The sequence below is a fragment of the Leptonychotes weddellii genome, chromosome 7 (genome assembly GCF_054177405.1).
Source record: "Leptonychotes weddellii isolate Sample4059 chromosome 7, ASM5417740v2, whole genome shotgun sequence".
Classification (NCBI taxonomy): domain Eukaryota; kingdom Metazoa; phylum Chordata; class Mammalia; order Carnivora; family Phocidae; genus Leptonychotes; species Leptonychotes weddellii.
The window spans coordinates 30,551,365-30,562,416 of NC_138375.1; the positions used below are offsets into that span (position 1 = coordinate 30,551,365).

The following is an 11,052-nucleotide window of genomic DNA, read 5'->3' on the forward strand; positions in this document are numbered from 1 at the left end:
ACTTCACTAAGCTTCAGCTGTGTGATATGTGAAATCAAAATAATGATGCTTCTCTAACAGAGTGGCGGGGAAGATAGAATGAGATCATGTTAGTAAAGTGTTTCAACCATGAAATGCCCTTCAAATATTAAATAATACTATTATTTTGGAAGAAACACCTCATTTTTCAGGATCTCTTTTTCTATTAACTACTTCATCTATTCCCAGCAGCTATAAATAATTTCTAGGCTCCTGGTTGTCATCTGGTTTCTCAGGGAGGAAGACAGACATTTACCTGTTAGTCCATCTTCTCCTCCAAGAGTTTCAGAAATGCTGGTTTCCTGCTTTACTTCTGGGTGGTATATCAGTGTGTGAACTGGGAACCACTACAAGGAAAACAAGTCTTCATAACAGTGGAGGTTTATGACAAACAATATAGTCTTCGTTTGTTCCAGCTTTTAAAAGCATGATTAAAAAAAAAAACTATAAAAGTAATACAAGTCCATGAGATATCATTAGAAAAATATAAATGGATAGAAAAAAATCACAATAAAATTATCCATAATCCCATTATAATTATTGATAATGCTTTGGCATATTTATTTCCAGAATCTTTTTTTTCATGCTTATATATTTTAACATAGTTCTAATAATTAATCACTAAGTAATTATTATCCATAATAATTCAGATGTTTGATAAACCAACATTTTAATGGTTACAAAATTTAAATGTGGGGATTTTCCTTAACCTTTTCCTGATTCTTGGACATTAAGTTTTCAATGTTCATCATTATAAATACTGCTGTGACTAATGTCTTTCTTTTTTTTTTTTAATTAATTAATTAATTTATTTATTTATTTGACAGAGAGAGACACAGCGAGAGAGGGAACACAAGCAGGGGGAGTGGGAGAGGGAGAAGCAGGTTTCCCACAGAGCAGGGAGCCCGACGTGGGACTCGATCCCAGGACCCTGGGATCATGACCTGAGCCGAAGGCAGACGCTTAATGACTGAGCCACCCAGGCGCCCCGACTAATGTCTTTCTATATACCAGTTTTTTATTTCTTTCTTTCTACACGTAAGATGATTTATTCAGGAAAAATCAATAGAAGTGTCATTCCTATGTCAAAGGGCCCAAACATTTCTTTCTCTTTTTAAAGATTTTATTTATCTGAGAGAGAGAGAGAGAGAGAGGGAGAGCATAGCAGGGGTGAGGGCTTGGGATAGGGAGGTGGGAGGGGCTAAGGGACAAGCAGACTCCCCGCTGAGTGGGGAGCCCTAGTAGGGGCTCAAGGCGGGGCTGGAGGCGGGGGATCCATCCCAGGACCTTGAGATCATGACCTGAGCCAAAGTCAGACGCTTAACGGACTGAGCCACCCACATGCCCCTCAAAGGGCCCAACATTTCTAAGCCTCTGATGGTCTGTCCTAATTTGATTTCCTTTGAAGAATCCTACCCTACACTGAGTGGGGCAGCCTGAATGGAGGACACATCATGATTTAGGCAATTTATTGTGATGATGGTTAATGTCAATAAGATGAAAAGAGAGAAGTGGGCAGGTCTCAGGCCATATTATTTAGAAACAGAAATGACTATAGTTCTACTCTCCAGTATAAGAGATAATATGCAAAGAATTTTATAGAGTATTGAAGCATTTTTTCCTTACATAAAAAATATTTGTTGAATTGAATAATATTTCACTTCGCTTCTGTAGCACAGAACTCTGACTTAAAGACACTCTATCAAATCCTTCCTTTATGAAATCAGGACCAAAGTCCAACCGGATTTGAATCTCAGATCTGAGGAATATAGGAGACGGTGATTTTTTCAGAGAAAGGCTGAATTTTATCTGAGATGGGGCCAGAAGCCAAGCCATATCACTGAAACTACTTCATTTGGAACTTTCTTCCTAATCTCAAAATAATAAGGCCTTGGCATAACCAGCTCAGAACATTATTTATAGTTATCTGTTTAATTAAAAAAGAGGGAGAAGCAATTCTACCATTACATGCAATATTTTGGTAGAGGTTTTCTGCTAAAAAGCAAACGACATGCATTTTATTTGGACTTGTTCTCAAGAAGATGTTTGGAAAGGAACTTTCCAGGACACAGTGTTTTCTTCTTTTTCCCCTCTAAAATGGTGTAGTTCTAAGCCTTCCTCTCTTTTTCTTCCAAGATAAGATTGTTGACAGATACATACAAGTCATTAGAAGGTTTGGGGGTTTGCTGTAGTTGTTTGTTTGCGTGTTTGTTTCTTTTCTTTCTTTCTTTCTTTTTTCTTTTTGCATGTTTGGTTCTTAAAATGAGAGAGAGGGACAAGAAGAGAAATATTTGGTGTTTTCTCAGCAGCAATTTGGAATTGTGCTTTCTGTTTATCCTTTGGTTTATCATTCTGCAAGTTTAAAAACTAGGAAGATGTACACCCTAACTTATTCCCAGCAGCAGCTTCAACAGTCCCTAAGTGAAGAGATATTTTCATTTCTACCCTGAATCCTGATTCAAGGAAAAGTTAGACCATCCTTGCCGTCAGGGACAGCATTGAGAACTCATGGTTAGGTTGAAATTTCTCTTTAATTATATTCTATGAACTACACAGGAGTATTTGATTGTTTAGTTCAGTATGAATGAAAACCATTTTATTTTTACCTTAGCCAATAATTTGTTAGGACTGAAACCAGGAACTAATAAAACATCCTCTTCTTTAATATCCTCTCCCATGTTTTTCCAGCCTTAGTGGGGCATCGAAAGACTTCCATGTGGTCAGCTACTAGAAGTCAGCTTGACTGTCTGAGGGTTCAGGTGAGAAGCTGAGTAGGAGACTCACTGTATATTACATAAATCTTCGCCTCTGTATTTTTAAATTATCATTTCCTCTTCAAAATCTTGTTAATGTGGTTTTTCTTTTCTTTTTTAGTTCTTTACTTTCTCTTTTGTGATGTTCTTCTTTAGTAACAGTTGACAAAGTAAGCAGTAAATGAGAAATCACATTAGAGAAGAGTAAGGTTGTCTGTGACTGACTTCTTATAATTAATTTTTTTTTTTGCCATCATGGCAGTTTTTTTCTTATCCGTTTACTTGAAAACTAAAAATAATTATATGCATTTGGGGGAAAATCAATTAGTAGAGCAGATTATAAAATGAAAAATCTTACTGCTGTATTCCCCAAACCCCATGCCTTTCTTAAAAGATAAATTTCTTCCTGGCGGTTGTTTTCCTAAAGGACAAACCTATTGAAGAGATTATTCTAAGTGCCTTTGATGACAATTAAAAGAGAGAGGGAACACCTTTGAAAGCAACAAAATGAGGTCGGCATGGAAGATGATGAATTTTCCTGGAAACAAACAGAAACAAAAAGAAACAGCTGAATTACAAAATGGATAAAATATCTGAAGAGACACCTTACCAAAGAAGACGTACAGATGGCAAATAATCATATAAAAGATGTTCAGTATCATATGTTATTAAGAAATGCAGATTACAATAAGATACTACTATACAGCTTTATGCAGTGGCAGTCTCGTAGCCAATGAGGTTTATCCGAGGTGCGATTATTGCTAATTGAAAGATACTACTATACACCTAAGAGAATAGCTAAAATTCAAAACACTGACAACACCAAATGGTGACAGGGATATGAGCAACAGGAACTCTCATTCATTGCTGGTAAGGATGCAAAACGGTACAGCTGCCTTGGAAGACATTTCGGAAGTTTCTTATGAAACATGCTATTACTATATGACCCAGAAATTGTACTACTAGGTATTTACCCAAATGAATTGGAGAGTTATGTCCACATAAAAACTTGTACAAGAATATTTATAGCAGCTTTATTCATAATTGCCAAAACTTGAAAGCAACCAGATGTTCTTCAATAAGTATATGAATAAGCAACTGAATAAATACCCAGACAATGGAATATTATTCAGCGCTAAAAAGAAATCAGCTATAGGGGCGCCTGGGTGGCTCAGTCGTTAAGGGTCTGCTTTCAGCTCAGGTCCTGATCCCAGGGTCCAGGGAACCAGCGTTGGGCTCCCTGCTCCGCGGGAAGCCTGCTTCTCCCTCTCCTGCTCCCCCTGCTGTCTCTCTCTCTGTCAAATAAATAAATAAAATCTTTAAAAAAAAAAAAAAGAAATGAGCTATAAAGACATGGAGGAAACTTAAATGCATATTACTAAGTGACAGAAGCCAATCTGAAAAGGCTGCATACTGTATGATTTCAACTAGATGACATTTTGGCAAAGGAAAAACTATGGAGATAGTAAAAGGGTCAGTGGTTGCCAGGGGCTGAGGGGTGTTTGGGAAAGAAGAATAGGTGGAACATGGAGTATTTTAGAACAGTGAAACTATTCTATATGCCACTCTAATGGTGGATACATGACATTTTGCATTTGTCAAAACCCACAGAACTGTATAACACAAAGAGTGAGCCCTGATGTAAACCACAGACTTTAGTAATAATAATGTATCAATATTGACTCATCAATTCTAACAAATATACAACACTAATGTAAGACTTTAATAATAAGGAAATATATAGTCTCCTTTTTTTAAAAAAACACCTCATTATGTATTTTGTCACTCATTTTTTGATGTCTACTTTATTAAGCTTACATTTTCTTCCAGGTCTTCTATAGAAAAAGGACCATGGGGATTTTTTTCCTTCTTTTGGGATAAATTTTGTTTTGTTTTGTTTTACTTTGTTTTTGCAGAATGGAAAATGTCCTTGGAAATATTTTAGTCTCTATGTTATTCTCTACTTTTGATGCATTGTAATCAGAAAAAGTACTCCATGTTATTTTTATTTGGGGAGAATAGGGGCTGCTTAAAATGCATATTCTCTGTTAACAGAATATAGATTTCTATATTATATCAATCATGAGGGTTTTTTTGTTTTTTTTTTAAAGATTTTATTTATTTGACAGAGAGAGACACAGTGAGAGAGGGAACGGGGGGGGGGAGTGGGAGAGGGAGAAGCAGGCTTCCTGCTGAGCAGAGGGCCCGATGTGGGGCTCGATCCCCAGACGCTGGGACCATGACCTGAGCCGAAGGCAGATGCTTAACGACTGAGCCACCCAGGTGCCCCTCAATCATGAGTTTTATTCCCTGGCAGTTATATTATTAATTTTATACAAAGTATATAAACTTCTGTTTCTTGATTTATCAACTTTAGATAGTATCTATTAATTCCCAGTAAGAAAAGAAGAGACTTAAACTTTTTAATGTGTATTTATCACTACGTTATTTTTGCATTGCCTGGGCTTATAGAATTTATAATCTGTGTACATTTTCCTACCACTGTTTAGATCAGTTCCATATTTCATTGGAATCCGTGTTCACCATTATTTCCTTTATTTTGATGTCTGCTGGTGACAGGGTGTTTGTCAGCAGATTTTTTAATGAACAGCTCACCTCTATATTTTCAGAGTTCTTTGTGTTTGTAATGCCTGTCTGCTTCTTTATATATGAACAGCTGTGTGGCTATACAAAAAAAAGATCTTCGAATTATATTAATGGCTTTTCTTTCTATCTTTTTCATTCTTTGTTTCTTTTTTTTTTTTTTTGGCTATTTATTTTGCTTTAGTTTTGCATAGGGTCATGCTGTTTCTTTTAAACTTATTCATGTTTAAATTAAGTATCAGGACCTTGGTTTGCTCCGATATAACATGGGTGAATTCTTCAAGCCAATTTTAGCTTTAGAAAGATACATCAATGATTTAGATCAGAAGACCATAGCTCTTTAGAACTCAAAGAACCATAGAACTAAAGTTTTCAAAAACTCAAGGCACGTGATGTGATGAACACTGGGTGTTATATGCAACTGATGAATTATTGAACACTATATCTGAAACCAGTGATGTGCTGTATGTTGGGTAATTGACTCTAAATAATAATAAAAAAAAAAAAACCTCAAGCCCAGAAAAGCAAATTTCACAATTTTAATACAATTTTCTTCCCATTACAACAGTGTTTCTAAACATGCCGAAAGGTATAGGTGGTTAAAATTTTGAATATACAAAAGGAATTAAGGAGACATTGATTTCAGGTGATACATTGACCTATATAACCCTTGAGCTTTCGTTTGTTCTGTTTCTAAAATCACGTATTTAAATCTGAATTTATCACCCACCAAATGTCACTTATTTCAAGGAAAACTTCCTCAACTCCCAACAACTCATTTCAAGGGAAATTGGGTTTAATGCCAAACACCTCTTACTCACATATGGCTTTTGGATACCTTTGTTATTTATCATATTTGTTTAACATGTGCTCAAGCAGTGACAATATTAATAGTAATAATAACAACAGGCACAACAATTATTATTGTTATTGATAGCATTTATTGAGCACATGTCAAGTACTAGTTACATACTTCACAGTATTATTTTATTTAAACCTCATGACAATCCTAAAAGGGATGTACTATTATCATCCTCACTTTATAGAAAAGGATATTGTTATTTTGAGAGTTTAGATACAGGGGCACCTGGGTGGCTCAGTCGGTTGAGTGTGTGACTCTTGATTTAGGCTCAGATCATGAGATTGGGGTTGTGGGATCAAGCCTCATGTCGGGCTCCACGCTCTGTGGGGAGTCTGCTTGAAGATTCTCTCTCTCCTTCTGCCACTCCCCCCTGCTCCTTCTCTCTAAATAAATAAATAAATAAATAAATCCTAAAAAGAGAGAGAGAGTTTAGATATATTTGTAGACATCTGCCAGAGGGTGTTGGAGCTATAACTCAGGTATCTAGCCATGAAATTTTGTATTCCTATCTGCAGTGTTACAGGCCTCCAGCCATGATTATACAGGGTAATAAACTCTGTAGATAGCTCAGATAGATATGTAGAACAGTTATTTCATCTATTTGGATATTTTTCTCCTTCAAATTCTCTTATCTCCTCTCTTCTCTTCTCTGTCCCTTCCTTCCTTCCTTTCTTCCTTCCTTTCTTCCTTCCTTCCTTCCTTTCTTTTTTGTCTGTGATAGCTCTAGTGTTTGAAAAGTTAAATGATAACTAAACTGTTCCCCAAACACTTCGAATTGGTCAACTCTTCAACAGTATTTATTCCTTTGCATGAAATCCAGATAGTGCCACTATTAGTCATCTGCTCACAAATCTCTAGTAACTTCCTATTGTCTACAGGTCAGTCTCCAATCTAGAGGCAATGTCCTCTAGCCTATGTTCTTTATCCATACTAGAATCTCCACAGTTCAGTTCTCTTTCAAGTTATGTATATATTCATATTCATTGCCTATAAAATTTCTCTGACTACTTGGCTTCTTGAGATTAATTCTAGAGAGACTAATTTTATCCTTAAGTAGATAAATGAAAGGTCTGTGAATGAAGCATAAGATTTTATACCTGAGAAGACTTTAGGAGTTTTCTAACCCAACATTTCACTTTACAAATGAGGAAGTCGAGGCTTAGAGAAGTGAATTGATTGGCTCAAGTTTGGGTACTAATTTTTATCATAACAACTGACTTTCAATATAGTCCCTCAATTCCTTTTAATTTTAAGTAAAAGGAACATTTTAAAGTCTATCTTAAAATCCACAAACCATCTAAAATTTTTAAAAAATTTTAATATTATTTATTATATTTATTGCTACTCTATTAATGAAATGTCTAATACTCAATGTTTTGGAAAGCATGACTGACTGAATGAATGAATGGATGGATGAATATTTAAGTACTCACAGAGGTATCTTATCATCTTGATACTTTTAACAATAGCTTTCTCTCAATTTAGTGTCCTTATAAACATAATCTCTACATAAAACACTGTTTTACTTTAAAGTATAATATTATGCATTTACTAAAAAATTAATAATCTATAAATTATGCCTTACTAAATTGTATTTCTCAGAGAATGAAACAACTTTTAGATGATAGCTTAATGTTATGACTTCACTAACAACTTCAAGTTCTTCTGACCTAATGCACCAGTTCTACTTTAAGTAAATATCCACCTACCCTGTCCTTTATATTCTCTCGGGCAGACTTTAAACCTCAGTTTCTCATTTGTAAAATAGAGATAATTATGAATACTTACCTCATTGGGAAGCTGTGAAGATTAAGTGAGATGCTGCATGCAAAGTTCTTAGTGTACTGACCCACTCTTGATAAGCCCTGATTAATAATAATCAAATCACTGAGGCCAGAAAAGTCCCTAATTGGTGATCCTGCATTCTTTTTTATTTTTGCATTTTTTAAAAATTTTATTATGTTACGTTAATCACCATACATTACATCATTAGTTTTTGATGTAGTGTTCCATGATTCATTGTTTGCGTATAACACCCAGTGCTCCATTCAATACATGCCCTCTTTAATACCCATCACCAGGCTAACCCATCCCCCCACCCCCCTCCCCTCTAGAACCCTCAGTTTGTTTCTCAGAGTCCATAGTCTCTCATGGTTCATCTCCCCCTCCAACTCCCCCCCCTTCATTTTTCCCTTCCTACTATCCTCTTCTTTTTTTTTTAACATATAATGTATTATTTGCTATGGTAAGTGCTGTGAATTGTGTAAGACTGTTGAATCAGACCTGTACCTCTGATCCTGCATTAATTCTTGCCCCACATTTTAAAGGCATGGCTTCTGATGAAATGCTGAACTCCTATAATTGATCAACAAAGCAGTGGTTTGCCTGCATCAGATAGGCTGAGGCAAGGTACATAAATGCAAGCAAGCATTTCTCAGACTGAGAGCCATGCCCTGCACTGTCTACAGATCCCAGATGAGCTGGCAGGTTTTTCAAAACAAGTATTTAGATGAATGAGTTGACATTCAGAATGTCCTGCAGCGAAGTCCAGGAATTGCATTAACATACATTGCTTGGCATCTAAGGAGTTTGATTATTTATATTGAGTTGTGACCAATTCAGAGGCATCATGGCAAGGTGTTTTCCTCTAACAACGCTGTGCTTTTGAGCTGTAACAGATGGTATGTGATGTAGCTATTTACATGCCTGTGTCTCTCTACCATGAGCAGGGGCTGTATTTCACTTACCATTGTATCAGTAATACATAGGAGAGTGCCTAGAACCTGGAAGCTGCTTCATAAGCAGCTGGTTGACTACATGAGTAAAATATGAATTCCAGCTATGTTATTTTAATACTCCCTAGATAATTTTCACCCAGTCTTTGTCAGTATGATAGAGACTGCCAACTGGTCTTCAAGGATCAGTGGAGCACACAGTTCATATTCTGTAGAGTGTGATTTCAAATATGCAGAGACTCGACACCCACCCCTTAACATGGCAATGTAGAACAGGAGTGGGAGCGTGATTTCCAGAACCAGCCTACATGGTTTCAAATCCTGACCTTGCCACTTCTTAGCTTGTGATTTCAGAAAAGTCACTTAGAACATCTGTGCCTAGTTTTCTCATCTCTAAAATTGAGATAATTATTGTACCTACATTAATAGAATTATGGAAAGGATTAAATGAGCTAATATTCGTAAAATGCTTAGATTATTGACTAGCATGTGGTTAAGTACTATATATAATATTAATTATTAATATTTTTACAGAACACAATAAGCTCATAATGTTAACTATAGAGCACTGAAATAGCTAACCAGCTCTCTGAATGATTTCTTTTTTCAAGTTTTTATTTAAATTCCAGTTAGTTAACATATAGTATAATATTAGTTTCAGGTGTAGAATTTAGTGATTCATCACTTACATACAACACCCAGTGCTCATCACAAGTGCCCTCCTTAATACCCATCACCGATTTAACCCATCTCTCCCACCCACCTCCCCTCCAGTAATTCTCAATTTGTTCTCTATAGTTAAGAGTCCGTTTCTGGTTTGCCTCTCTTTCTTTTTTCCCTATGTTCATCTGTTTTGTTCTTAAATTCCACATATGAGTGAAATCATATGGTATTTATCTTTCTCTGACTGACTTATTTTGCTTAGCATAATACACTCTAGCTCCATCCACATCATTGCAAATGGCAAGATTTCATTCTTTGTTATTACTCAGTAATATTCCATTGTATATATTTACCACTTCTTCTTTATCCATTCATCAGTTGATGGATATTTGGGTTCTTTCCATAATTTGGCTGTTGTTGATAATGTTGCTATAAACATTGGGGTGCATGTGTCCCTTCAAATTAGTATTTTTGTATCCTTTGGATAAATACCTAGTAGTGCAAGTGCTGGATCATAGGGTAGTTCTATTTTTAACTTTCTGAGGAACCTCCATACTGTTTTCCAGAGTGGCTGCACCAGTTTGCATTCCCACTAACAGTGTAAGAGGGTTACCCTTTCTCTGCATCCTCATCTCTCTGAATTATATAAAGGAGCATTAAGTGATGGTTATATTTATAGCTGGAAGAAGCTCTTACTTGCCCCACATCTGGGCTGTATTGTGCTCTGTATCTCATTGTATTGTATTTCCTTGAAAATCAAACATTATGCAGCATTTATATTAATTAAATGTGATTAAGCCAAATACTCCCTTATTCAACCATTAGGATAACTACTCCTTGTTTCATACACCTAGTCTTCTTGGGTAGTTTATGACAGATGTTAATTTGAAACTAAATGGTAAATTTTAGATACATCTCAGGTACTGAATAATAGAGTCAGAAGATGCAAACAAAGAATATAGGTTAAACAAATTATGTGCTTAATCAGGATAATTACATGGGTTTGCTGTGGAAATAGGAATGTAACATTATCATTCTAGTTTCCATACCTGTGCTGGATCTACTGTGACCATTGTGTCTGATTCAAGGATAAAATTAAATTCCATTTGTGTGCTTAAAATACCTAATGTAAGTACTCATTCTTAAAGGAATATATTCTGCAAAAGTATGTACTTCATATAATAGAATTAATAACTTTAATATCCATACTTTGCTTAACAGTCTTCCTAGTTTTGATTAAAAAAAAAGGCATTTCAAAGGTTATAAATAAAAAGAAAAAAAAACCCACCCCTCAGATGAAAGATTGCATGGCACAATATTACACACAACAGAAAGGAGGCAGTAGGAATTGGTATCTTCTACATTCTGTGTGCCAAGCAGGTCATTTTTATTCAAATGTCAGGTACAAAATCAGTGA

At 35.6% G+C, this 11,052-nt stretch overlaps 1 pseudogene; it reads left to right on the plus strand.

Annotated features, from left to right (window-relative positions):
* Window positions 1-3,475: 3,475 nt before the first annotated feature.
* On the plus strand, window positions 3,476-3,603 carry LOC115942215 (U4 spliceosomal RNA; annotated as a pseudogene).
* Window positions 3,604-11,052: the final 7,449 nt, after the last annotated feature.